Genomic DNA, 13,962 nt, shown 5'->3' on the forward strand with positions numbered 1-13,962 from the left:
TAGTCAGCACCCTAACTGAACTGTGAGTTGCTATCTTCTGCAATGCAGACATCTTGATTTTCACATATTGCCTAAAACCTGTAATCACACTTAAAACATTTGTTTGTTTGACTGTTTGTTTTACATATGATCTTAAGATAGACTGCCAAGCATAGCAGTCTAGATCAAGCTAATTCTGGTTTGCGGTATCATACAAGATGTAGTTTTAATCAAAAAGATTAACGTACAGTAACACATTTTTCTAGTGCACAGAGAGCAACTATGTAATATACTTTCAATGTTTCCCAAGGCACCCACCCCTAATATTTTGTAACATTGAGTACATGTGTGCGCAAACTCAGCTTAGACTTTAATTGAAGGGCAAGTGAACACAGAACCCTTAATAACAGAGAGGAACTCCTTTGAACTAATTACAAATCCCAAACAGATTCTCTATGTGGCTACACTGATAAAACTACAGACAGATGTTCTACTAGTGAGATGTTGCAGATGTTTTTTTGATAAAGGATGGTCACACTGATATTTTCCAGGATTGTTTTGACTCATCACCACCAACACTTATACATGGAGGTATTGGCAAACTGTTACATTGGATGATGCTGTATTCAGTCATACAGGTTGGCCATTGAACCAGGGGGCATACAGTGGGTATCATAAGTATTCATACCCCTTGACTTTTTCCACATTTTGTTGTGTTACAAAGTGGGATTAAAATGGATTTAATTGTAATTTTCTTTGTCAACGATCTACACAAAATAATCTGTTATGTCATAGTGGAAGAAAAATTCTAACATTTGTAAAAAGATACAGTAATATATTTTGATTAGATAAATATTCAACCCCCTGAGTCAGTACGTGTTAGAAGCACCTTTGGCAGCAATTACAATTTTGAGTTTTACTGGGTAAATCTCTAAGAACTTTGCATACCTGGATTGTACAATATTTGCACATTATTCTTCTTAAAATTCTTCAATTTGCAAGTCTTGCCATAGATTTTCAAGCCGATTTAAGTCAAAACTGTAACTAGGCCACACAGTAACATTCAATGTAATCTTGGTAAGCAACTCCAGTGTATATTTTGGCCTTGTGTTTTAGGTTTTTGTTCTGTGAAAGGTGAATTTGTCTCCCAGTGTCTGTTGGAAAGCAGACTGAACCAGGTTTTCCATTATGATTTTTCCTGTGCGTAGCTCTATTCCGTTGCTTTTTATCCAAAAAAACTCCATAGTCCTTGCTGATGACACCATGCTTGAAAATGTGAAGAGTGGTATTCAGTGATGTGTTGGATTTGTCCCAAACATAACGCTTTGTTTTCAGGACATAAAGTTCATTTCTTTGGCAATTAATATTTTTTTTTTTACGTTAGTGCCTTATTGCAAACAGGATGCATGTTTTGGAATATTTTTTATTCTGTACAGGCTTTTTTCTTTTCACTCCATCATTTAGGTTAGTATTGTGGTGTAACTACAATGTTGTTGATCCATCCTAAGTTTTCTGCAATCACAGCCATTAAACTCTGTAACTGTTTCAAAGTCACCTTTGGCCTCATGGTGAAATCCCTGAACAGCTTCCTTCCTCTCCTGCAACTGAGTTAGGAAGGACGCATGCATGGCCGTGGGAAGATGTTTTGGATTAGGATCAATAATGGCCTAGTTAATTATTTGTGTGATTTTTTAAAAATTTATTTATTTATCAGGGGGTGATGCAGCACCCCTACTTCCAGCAGCTATGATATCTTTGTAGTGACTGGGTGTATTAATACAGCATCCAAAGTATAATTAATAACTAGACCATGCTCAAAGGGATATTCAATCTAGCAAGAGGTGCCCTTCTTTGTGAGGCGTTGCTCGGGGATTTGAACTTGCAACCTTTCGGTTACTAGCCCAACGCTCTAACCAGTAGGCTACCCTGCCGTGCTTGTTAAGCCAAAATTTACTCCTGAACTAATTTACGCTTGCCTAAACAAAGGGGGTGAATACTTATGCAACAACTAAATTTTAGTTATTTAATTAGTAAACATTTGTAAAAAAATATATTTTCACTTTGACATTATAGAGTATCTTGTGTAGATCACCATTACATCTATTTCAATCCCACTTTGTAACACAACAACATTTAAAAAATCTAATGGATGAATACTTATGATACCCACTGTAGGTCTGCAGAGGAAATATAAATGATTCTACCAAATTCCTTTGACCATGTTCATACTGTACTGTGTGGAGATCTGTTCACAGTATCTGGCTCTGTTTACTGCTGGTCTCTGCTGCCTCCCTGTGGAAGTTATACTGATGCGTTTTAGATCTACATTTTTAGATGTGTTCAAGGTTCTAGGTTGTTGGTTGTTGGTTCAAATTCAATAAATTGGGAGTTGTACATCAGTTAAGACACAGGGACTGAATACCTTTGACTATTTATTGAGGATCGGGATGCTGATTGGAGGAATTCATTAAGGAAGGGTTGATAACAAAAGGAATTGCAGAAATTAGGATGAATATGAATCAGATGTATGCCCCGCCTTTGCTGATTGGCGAGGAAAAGCGATTGGTTGGAAATATTAAAATTTTCTCTTCTCCCTCTTTGCCATTTTCGCCTCCTGCTTTTTTCTTTTAATTGTCGCTTCCTTATTTTCTTCTGCCTCTTCCTTCTTCTCATTCAATCGTTTTCTTTCTCCTCAGCTCTCTTTTTTGCCTCCTTCTGCACTTGCTTCTTTTCCTCCTCCTTTTCCCACACTATCCTTCTCTTATATTATCTCCCTCTCTTTATCCCTCATTCTCTGTTTCTCCCAACACCTTTTCTCCTCCTTTCGCATTATCACCAGTTCTGTCTTTTTGCCTTTTCTTCTCTGCTTTTGCCTTCTGCTGCAATTTCCTGAGGATCTGCTGTTTGTATTTTAACTCCTGTTCTATGAATTGTCTCTCATGTCCATCCCTCTCTTTTTCTGAAACATGTTCACTCCCACACGTCCTCCTGCGAGTCAGCCCTGCCCTGAAGGAGGATGGGAAGAGTTGGAAAGTCGGGGTTCTGGATGGAGGAGGCAGACGGCTGCTTCACCTCGCCACTCTGTGTGGATACAGACAGACAGGCAACATCATTGTGGCCATTCCACAGTCCTCTTCCACATTACAGATACAGGATATATCAGAATGGTCAGTTCTATCTGGGAGTCTTGGGACCTCCCTACCCCATTGAAGTTGACGTTTAAAATGGTTAAGGTTAGGGTTAGGTAAGAGTTAGGGTTTAGAGTAGGGACGTCTGAAGGAACCCGGATAGCACTGACCACTACAGAATAAATATATTTTTCTCCCTCTGTCTCTCCTGCTGTTTCATGGTCACACCATCCCACACCTCCATATCTATATGCATCTTTGTCTGAAAGGCTTCTGTCTCAGTCTGTAAGGCTTTCATTTTAGTCTTTGTAACACGATTGAAGGTAAGAGCCAAGTGCAGACAATGTCGAAGTAACAAAAGTTTATTAAATCAAACACGGGCAGTCAAAGGTAAGGACGGCAGGCAGGCTCAGAGTCAGGTCAGGCATAGGTTGGTAATCCAGAGTAGCGGGGCAAAGGTACAGGATGGCAGACAGGGTCAGGGCAGGCAGAAAGGTCAAAACAGGCACAAAAGACGAGACAGGAGCAAGGGGGAAAACACTGGGAGGTATGAATGAACAAAACGAACTGGCAACAGACAAACAGAGAATACAGGTATAAACACACTGGGGATAATGGGTAAGATAGGCGACACCTGGAGGGGGTGGGGACAATCACAAAGACAGGTGAAACAGATCAGGGTGTGACAGTTTCCCCCCCCGGCGTCCTACCGGGCGCATATCTGGTTGACCGGGGTGTCGACATTGGAAAGACGCGATGAAGCCTGGGTCCAGGATGTCTCTGGCAGGGACCCAACACCTCTCCTCCGGGCCCTAACCCTCCCAGTCAACCAGGTACTGGAACCCCCATCCCCGAGGTTGAACCTTCAGGAGACGGCTCACCGTGTAAGCCGGTTGGCCATCGATGAGAAGGGAGAGAGGGGTGGGCCTGGAAACAGGAGACAAAGGGCTGTGAGACATGGGCTTAGCTCTGGACACATGAAAGGTAGGATGTATATGAAGGGTCCAGGGCAACAGAAGACGAACAGCAGAGGGGCTAATGATTTTGGAGATGGGAAACGGACCGATAAACCGAGGGGAGAGTTTTCCGGATTCCACCCAGAGGGGCAGATCCCGGGTGGACAGCCGTACCTTCTGCCCGAGACCATACTGGGGACCCGGGGTCTGGTGGCAATCCGCTTGTCGTTGATACTTGGAGGTGGTCTTGAGGAGGGCCGACCGGGCTCTCATCCAGGTACGACGACAGCGGCGAACAAACATCTGGGCAGAAGGAATGCCAACCTCCTCTTCCTGCTCAGGGAAGAGTGGGGGCTGATACCCCAGGGAACATTCAAAAGGAGATAGGCCCGTGGCAAAGCAGGGAAGGGTGTTGCGGGCGTATTCGACCCACACCAGCTGCTGGCTCCAGGTGGTGGGGTTGACGGAGGCTAGGCAGTGCAGAGTAGTCTCCAGATCCTGGTTGGCTCTCTCCGACTGGTCGTTGGACTGGGGGTGGAATCCGGAGGACAGGCTGGCCGACGACCCAATGAGGGTGCAGAACGCCTTCCAGAACTGAGACGAGAACTGAGGGCCCCGGTCAGAGACCATGTCAGGATGGCGGTGTTGCCATCAGATGGAGGAAGACTCATAACAAAGTCCAGGGAGATGTGGGACCAGGGATGGTGAGGGACAGGCAGAGGTTGGAGGAGACCAGCCGGAGCTTGTCGAGGAGTCTTGTTTTGTGCACACACCGTGCAGGCAGCGACGAATGCGGAGACGTCAGGGACCATGGTGGGCCACCAAAAGCTTTGTCGCACAAAAGCCAGGGTCCAGGACCACAGAGCGGACTGCGTCAGGCATGAACATCCGGTTATCTGGACCCCCCCGGGGTTTCGGCTGGGAACACTGTGCCTCCTGGACCTGTTTCCCTATACCCCAGCTGAGTGCCGTCACCCTGCACGAGGTGGGAAGGATGGTCTTAGGCTCCGGGGTAATAGCCGTGGGGCTATAACGGCGAGACAGTGCATCCAGCTTGACATTCTTGGACCCCGGCCGATATGAGAGGGAGAAGTTTTTACTGTGTGAACAGCAGGGCCCATCTAGCTTGCCTGGAGTTAAGGCATTTGGCGGTGTGGAGATACTCCAGATTTGTGTGGTCGGTCCATATGATGAACGGGTGTTACGCCCCTTCCAGCCAGTGCCTCCATTCCTCCAATGCCATCTTCACTGCAAGAAAGTCACGAGAAAAAGGCACAGGGATATAGCTTCAGGTCCAATGCTGGGACAGGACTTCCCCCACTCCTACATCAGAAGCATCGGCCTCCACCACGAACTGACGGGAAGGTTGAACCAGGATGGGAGCAGTGGTAAAGCGGTGTTTTAGGCCCGGTCAGCAGCAGGGGACCACGTGAACAGAACCTTGGGAGAGGGGAGTGCTGACAAGGGGGAAGCCAGGGTGCTGTAACACCGGATAAAGCGGCGATATAAGTTGGCAAACCCCAGGAATTGTTGCAGCTGCACCCTGGACGAAGGCTGGGGCCAGTCCACCACCACTCTCACCTTCCTGGGATCCATCGGGACACTCCCAGCGGAGATGATGCACCCCAGAAAGGGGATGGTGGAGCAATGGAACTCACACTTCTCTGCCTTAACAAACAGCTGGTTCTCCAGGAGGTGTTGAAGAACCTGTCGGACATGGAGCACATGTTCTTGGGGGGAGTGGGAGAAGATGAGGATGTCATCAATATAGACAAAGATGAACCAGTTCAACATGTAGCGGAGAACATCATTTACCAGAGCCTGTAACACAACAGGGGCATTGGTGAGGCCAAAGGGCATGACCAAATACTCATAGTGGCCGCTGGCCATGTTGAAGGTGGTCTTCCACTCATCCCCCTCCCGTATCCGCACCAGGTGGTAGGCGTTCCATAGATCCAGCTTGGAAAACACGGAGGCCCCCTGGAGCCGCTCAAAGGCCGAGTGGTAGCGGGTAGCGGTTCTTCACCATTATGTCATTGAGTCCCCGGTAGTTGATGCACGGGCGCAGGGTCTTGTCCCTCTTCTCCACAAAGAAGAACCCGGCGTCGGCGGGAGAAGACGAAGGACGAATAAACCTTGCAGCTAGGGAGTCCCCAATGTAGGTGTCCATAGCCTTGGTCTCCGGTCCCGACAGCGAGTACAGTCATCCCCGGGGTGGAGTGGTGCTAGGGAGAAGGTCAATCCCGCAGTCATATGGTTGGTGTGGCGGAAGCGAAGTCTCCCAGGCCTTGTTGAACACCTTCTGAAGGTCCTGGTACTCCGCGGGAATGGCGGAGACGTCCAGGGCACCTTCTGAGGCACCAGGAAGACGTCCCGGGGAAGGTTGCGCTGACCTCAGACAATGGCCCTGGCAGAACGGACTCCAGCCCATGATGGCACCAGTTGATGAGGTAATTGTGTCACTGGAGCCAGGAGAATCCCAAAACCACGGGAATCTGAGGAGACTTGATGAGCAGGAATTGAATAGTCTCGCTGTGATTCCCTGACACCTGTAGGTTGATGGGAGTGGTATTAAGCGTGACCCGGCCTATAGAGCGCCCGTCCAGTGCTCTAACATCCATGGGAGTGGAGAGGGGCTGAGTGGGGATGTTCAGCTCGGAAGCCAGGGTAGCGTCCTAAAAGCTCTCATCGGCCCCAGAGTCAATGAGAACCTGGAGAGATTTGGACTGGTTTCCCCTCAGTAGAATGGCATGAAAAGGGGTGCGTGCAAGAGAAGCAGGAAAGTTCTCCATATGGCTCACCAGAATACTCGCTCCTACCAGTGAGCCTGGTCTTTTTAAAGGACAAGAGGACACCGAAATTACCAAGAATCCCGCAATACAGACAACCCTTCATGTCGATCCTGAATTGCCGTTCCATTAGCGACAGCCCAGCTCTACCTAGTTGCATAGGCTCGGGAGCGGTGACTAAGCCTTCTTCGGTGACTCTCGGGAAGGTCGGGAGGCCTCGGGTTCTCTCAGCAATGAGATCGTTGGGGACTTCCGGGATGACTCGGAGGCAAGGTGGAATCCCTGGACGTGCGAACGAAGTGAAATTTCCTCCCCGTCCGTCATTCCCGTAGTTGCTCATCAATTTGGATGGTCAAAGCGATGAGGGAATCGGGGGGTGGGTAAGTGGGGTTCCCGAGAAGGTGCCGTGACCGATGATATGGCACTGCAAGCAGCTGGGTTACTGAGGGGTTGTGGGGTTACCACCGTGGTAGGATGCCTCCCAGACAACCCGCGGAAATGCTCCAGCAAAATGTCCAATGCCCGGTCATGGTTTTCAGCAAACATTTGGACCCCCTCCATAAGGCCACGAAGCAGTTCCTCGTGATTCCCGATGGTGGCTCCTTGGGAGGAGATGGAGCCCCACAGCTGGCCCAGGTTTGCTGGGTCACTCATCCTGGCCCGAGTTTGCTGGGTCTTTTAAGGGGGGGGGGGGGGTTAGAAGGATTACTTTATCCTATCCTAGGTATTCCTTAAAGAGGTGGGGTTTCAGGTGTCTCCGGAAGGTGGTGATTGACTCCGCTGTCCTGGCGTCGTGAGGGAGCTTGTTCCACCATTGGGGTGCCAGAGCAGCGAACAGTTTTGACTGGGCTGAGCGGGGACTGTGCTTCCTCAGAGGTAGGGGGGCCAGCAGGCCAGAGGTGGATGAACGCAGTGCCCTTGTTTGGGTGTAGGGCCTGATCAGAGCCTGAAGGTATGGAGGTGCCGTTCCCTTCACAGCTCCGTAGGCAATCACCATGGTCTTGTAGCGGATGCGAGCTTCAACTGGAAGCCAGTGGAGAGAGCGGAGGAGCGGGGTGACGTGAGAGAACTTGGGAAGGTTGAACACCAGACGGGCTATTAAATCGAACACGGGCAGTCAAAGGTAAGGACAGCAGGCAGGCTCAGAGTCAGGTCAGGCAGAGGTCAGTAATCCAGAGTAGTGGGGCAAAGGTACAGGACTGCAGACAGGCTCAGGGTCAGGACAGGCAGAAAGGTCAAAACAAAAAAAACAAGAACTAGAAAACAGGCACTATAGACAGGACAGGGGCAAGGGGAAAAACGCTGGTAGGTATGAATGAACAAAATGAACTGGCAACAGACAAACAGAGAATACAGATATAAATACACAGGGGATAATGGGCGACACCTGGAGGGGGATGGAGACAATCACAAAGACAGGTGAAAAAAGATCAGGGTGTGACACCTTGCTGCTATTCCATGTTGGAGAATCTTGAACATGGCTGTCTCCATCTTCTGGTTGAGCTCTGTCAGCTTCTGGTCGAACTCAGAAAGCACGTTTCAAAATTCCAGAGGTGAATTTGACTAATATTTTCTAATATAGACTACCGGTCAAACGTTTTAGAACACCTACTCATTCAAGGGTTTTTCTTTATTTTTCTTATTTTCTACATTATAAATTAATAGTGAAGACATCAAAACTATGAAATAACACATATGGAATCATGTAGTAACCAAAAAAGTGTTAAGCAAATTTAAATATATTTCATATTTGAGATTCTTAAAATAGCTACCCTTTGCCTTGATGACAGCTTTGCACACTCTTGGCATTCTCTTAACCAGCTTCATGAGCTAGTCACCTGTAAGATGGCGCCGAAGAGGCTGGCTGACGTTTTACATGCCCGTAACCAATTGTGCTATTTTGTTAGTTTCTTTGCATTGTTTTAACTTATTTTGCACATAATGTTGCTGCTACCGTCTCTTATGACCGAAAATAACTTCTGGACATCAGAACATCGATTACTCACCACGAACTGGAAGAAGCTTTTTCCTTTAACGAGTCCGACGAGAAAAATAAACTGCTTTCCTGGGAACAGGCCCAGATCCCTGTCATTTGCGTGAATAAAAGGCTGAGGAAAAGAGGATGCATATCAGGCTTCCTTTTGAGAATCCGTAGGCGAGGGAGTAAACTCCCACTGCCATCAATTCTACGTGCTAACATGCAATCATTGGAAAATAACATTGATGATCTACAATTACGATTATCCTACAAATGGGACATTAAAAACTGTTATATCTTATGTTTCACCGAGTCGTGGCTGAACGATGATATGGATATGGAGCTATATAGGAGAAAGCCCTGCCTCCAGCTGTTTGCTTAGAAATTCTAGGGACAATTAGGAGGCCTGCGTCTTGTGACCGTAGCGTACGTGTAGGTATGTACGGCAGGACCAAATCGGAAAGATAGGTAGGAGCAAGCCCATGTAATGCTTTATAGGTTAGCAGTAAAACCTTGAAATCAGCCCTTGCCTTAACAGGAAGCCAGTGTAGGGAGGCTAGCACTGGAGTAATATGATCATATTTTTTGGTACTATTCAGGATTCTAGCAGCCGTATTTAGCACTAACTGAAGTTTATTTTGTGCTTTATCCGAGTAGCCAGAAAGTAGAGCATTGCAGTCGTCTAACCTAGAAGTAACAAAAGCATGGATTAATTTTTCTGCATCAATTTTTGACAGAAAACGTCTAATCTTTGCAATGTTACGCAGATGGAAAAAGCTGTCCTTGAACCAATCTTGATATGTTCGTCAAAAAAGAGATCAGGGTCCAGAGTAACGCCGAGGTCCTTCACAGTTTTATTTGAGATGACTGTACGACCATCAAGATTAATTGTCAGATTCAACAGAAGATCTCTTTGTTTCTTGGGACCTAGAACAAGCGTCTCTGTTTTGTCCGGGTTTAAAAGTAGAAAGTTTGCAGCCATCCACTTCCTTATGTCTGAAACACATGCTTCCAGCAAGGGAAATTTTGGGGCTTCACCATGTTTCATTGAAATGTACAGCTGTGTGTCATCCGCATAGCAGTGAAAGTTATCATTATGTTTTCGAATGATATCCCCAAGAGGTAAAATATATAGTGAAAACAATAGTGGTCCTAAAACGGAACCTTGAGGAACACCGAAATTTACAGTTGATTTGTCAGAGGACAAACCATTCACAGAGACAAACTGATATCTTTCCGACAGATAAGATCTAAACCAGGCCAGAACTTGTCCGTGTAGACCAATTTGGGTTTCCAATCTCTCCAAAAGAATGTGGTGATCGATGGTATCAAAAGCAGCACTAAGGTCTAGGAGCACGAGGACAGATGCAGAGCCAGCTTTTTTATTTGACCTGGCTGACAGTTCCTGATCTTTTGAGAATATGATGTAAGGAGTTGCTTGAAGCGTGAGAGGAATGGGAGATGGAAGAATTCAGTGTTGAGGCAGAGGGCTCGTAGAGAGGACCCAGAGCTGCCGAGGCATCACCCAAGTGGGTGCTTCACAGAGTGGAAGAGGAGAAGTCCAGTGACTATATGACTCTTTACAAGATCACCAGCAGACTCCATCACCATCATTTACCATCCTCTGACTAGCTCCCTCCGCTCAAGCCATGAACCGACCCTCTCCATCTGCAGAAGATGCAGCATTCAAAGACTTGGCCTCTGTTGGTTGACCTGACCTGTCATGATATATTGCTTGTTTGTTTTTTGCTTATGTAGCACTTTGAGATTTTTAATTATGAAAGCTCTCTCATTATTATTATTATCATCATCGTCATCTTCATTAAGATGCAATGGGTTACCATGGGAAATACACTTGTAGGATTCAGACATCACATATCCTTTAAGACATCACCATTAGTGTGATGCAATGGGTTACCATGGGCAACAACAGGACATCTGACCAAAATCACAGGTCCACCCCTTTCAGTCTGGTTTCAAGGTACAGTGCCTAGCAAAACTATTCACCCCACTTGGCGTTTTTACTATTTTGTTGCATTACAACCTATAATTTAAATGGATATTTATTTGGATTTCATGTAATGGACATACACAAAATTGTCCAAATTGGTGAAGTGAAATGAAAAAAATGACTTGTTTCAAAAAATAAAAATAAATTCAAAACACAAAAGTGGTGCGTGCATATGTATTCACCCCCTTTGCTATAAAGCCCCTAAATAAGATCTGGTGCAACCAATTACCTTCAGAAGTCACATAATTAGTTAAATAAAGTCCACCTGTGTGCAATATAAGTGTCACATGATCTGTTACATGATCTCAGTATATATACACCTGTTCTGAAAGGCCCCAGAGTCTGCAACACCACTAAGCTAGGGGCACCACCAAGCAAGTGGCACTAGGAAGACCAAGGAGCTCTCCAAACAGGCCAGGCCAAAGTTGTGGAGAAGTACAGATCAGGGTTGGATTATAAAAAAATATCCAAAACGTTGAACATCCCATCGGGCACCATTAAATCCATTATTAAAAAATTGAAAGAATATGGCACCACAACAAACCTGTCAAGAGAGGGCCGCTCACCAAAGCTCACAGACAAGGCAAGAAGGGCATTAATCAGAGAGGCAACAAAGCGACCAAAGATAATCCTGAAGGAGCTGCAAAGCTCCACAGCGGAGATTGGAGTATCTGTCCATAGGACCACTTTAAGCTGGGCTTTACGGAAGAGTGGCCAGAAAAAAATAAGCAAACATGTTTGGTGTTCGCCAAAAGGCATGTGGGAGACTCCCCAAACATATGGAAGAAGGTACTCTGGTCAGATGAAACTAAAATTGAGCTTTTTGGCCATCAAGGAAAACACTATGTCTGGTGCCAACCCAACACCTTTCATCACCCCGAGAACACCATCCCCACAGTGAAGCATGGTGGTGGCAGCATCATGCTGTGGGGATGTTTTTCGTCGGCAGGGAATGGGAAACTGATCAGAATTGAAGGAATGATGGATGGCGCTAAATACAGGGAAATTCTTGAGGGAAACCTGTTTCAGTCTTCCAGAGATTTGAGACTGGGACTGAGGTTCACCTTCCAGCAAGACAATGACCCTAGCATACTGCTAAAGCAACACACGAGTGGCTTAAGGGGAAACATTTAAATGTCTTGGAATGGCCTAGTCAAAGCCCAGACCTCAATCCAATTGAGAATCTGTGGTATGACTTAAAGATTGCTGTACACCAGCGGAACCCATCCAACTTGAAGGAGCTGGAGAAGTTTTGCCAAGAAGAATGGGCAAAAATCCCAGTGGCTAGATGTGCCAAGCTTATAGAGACATACCCCAGGAGACTTGCAGCTGTAATTGCTGCAAAAGGTGGCTCTACAAAGTATTGACTTTGGGGGAGTGAATAGTTATGCACGTGCAAATGTTCTGTTTTTTTTGTCTTATGTCTTGTTTGTTTTACAATAAAAAATATTTTGTGTCTTCAAAGTGGTAGGCATGTTGTGTAAATCAAATGATACAACCCCCCCAAAAATCCATTTTAATTCCAGGTTGTAAGGCAACAAAATAGGAAAAATGCCAAGGGGGTGAATACTTTTTGCAAGCCACTGTAGCTGCCTTTTTAAAAAGGTCAGTCATGATCATTAATGAGAAACTGACTAAACTGCCTTTAGTTGATTATATAGAACACATTTAATTGTGAAATAAATCAATTATATCTATTAAAATTCTTTAATTATATTTATTTACATTATTTATTTGACATTTTGCAGGATAAAATCTTTTGAGATGCACCATTTCATTTTTAAGACTGTAAAAATAAAATAATACTCTGTTACAAGAATAATGGCAACTACTATCTTATAATAATAACAATTAAATAATAATAATACAAAAGCATACATTAAGAGCATAATAAAGTAATTTTTGTACAACTACTAATAGGCCTACAGCTAATAAAAACTACTGCTACAATTACTAATACAAGTAATACAAATATGTACCTATAATATATACTGTACATATATACTTACTTACAAATATCTTCACATGGTGATGTTTCTACTAAAAAACAGAACATTTTTTCTTAAAATTAACACTTTCTTAAATTCACTGTGTGATTTTTATGCCTGGATTTTAATAGGTAAATTATTGAATCAGTTGGGCCTTTGTACCTGAGAGAACTTACTCCACCTCCTAATGTAGGGTGGCATGGGGTTAAATGCCCCACTCCTGTAATTCTCAAAGAAACCAGTTTATGTCACCATTTTTTTTAAACGTTCCCTGGATGCAACTAGTTTTGCTCAACAAAAAAATGTAATCTGTCTCATCCCAACTTTTTAAGTTACTTCAACAAAACGATTTTGAAGTACAAACCCCCCCTTGAGAGAATTGAGACATGGATTGTGTATGTGTGCCATGGGCAAGCCAAAATATTTAAGCGCTTTTGGACACAGTATGGTAGTAGGTGCCAGGCGCACCGGCTTGTGAATGTCAATAACTGCACGCTCAACAGTTTCCCCTGTGTATCAAGAATGGTCCACCAGCCAAAGGACATCCAGCCAACTTACTTTTAGTGTTGAAGCATCATCCAGACAGTTTTTTTGGTCAGAGTTCCATTCCTGATATTTCTTTGGCAGGCTTAGTTGCTTGCATTAGCCATATAGTGGTAGTGGCCAGACTCACCCAAAAACGTGCTTAAAAAAATCTCCACATAAAATTCTGAAGACGATTAAGTTTTCGGGCGGGCTGTAGAAAAATGTGATATTGTTTTTTTCTGCAAACATTCGCAATTGTGCTTTTAAAGAAAATTGACTAGCTACTTCAGCCGAAGTTCGTTGCATGCAAAGATTTTAACCCAAGACAGACCAGAGTCTGTTGTTTCCAATGGGAGCAAATTAATAATAGTGGGCAGAACAAGCAAGGACGTGGGCAGAGCCAAGCATGAGTTAGTGAGATCCTATTGGCGCGTTTAGCATTTATTTGCAAATTTACATTAGGAAAAGCCTACTCTGTGAAGTGCGCTTGTGTAATAACTAAATTTGCCGTTGCACTCCTAAACAATGCCATTTTTTGAAACTTTGGCAAAGGGTAAAGTCTACAAAACCCAGTCTACTCTGTTGTTACAGATTATAGTTTTGGAAAC

The 13,962-nt window shown here is 44.9% G+C and overlaps 1 protein-coding gene across 1 annotated transcript in view; it reads left to right on the forward strand.

The window, feature by feature from the left end:
• vwa1 (von Willebrand factor A domain containing 1) overlaps positions 1 to 2,387 on the forward strand; it is a 15,725-nt gene extending 13,338 nt beyond the window's left edge. The window contains exon 6 of the mRNA XM_014145724.2: positions 1 to 2,387. This exon is cut by the window's left edge and continues 257 nt beyond it. The gene's annotated coding sequence lies outside the window, so the exon portion shown is untranslated.
• Positions 2,388 to 13,962: the final 11,575 nt, after the last annotated feature.

This window comes from Salmo salar, chromosome ssa15 (assembly GCF_905237065.1).
Source record: "Salmo salar chromosome ssa15, Ssal_v3.1, whole genome shotgun sequence".
Lineage (NCBI taxonomy): Eukaryota > Metazoa > Chordata > Actinopteri > Salmoniformes > Salmonidae > Salmo > Salmo salar.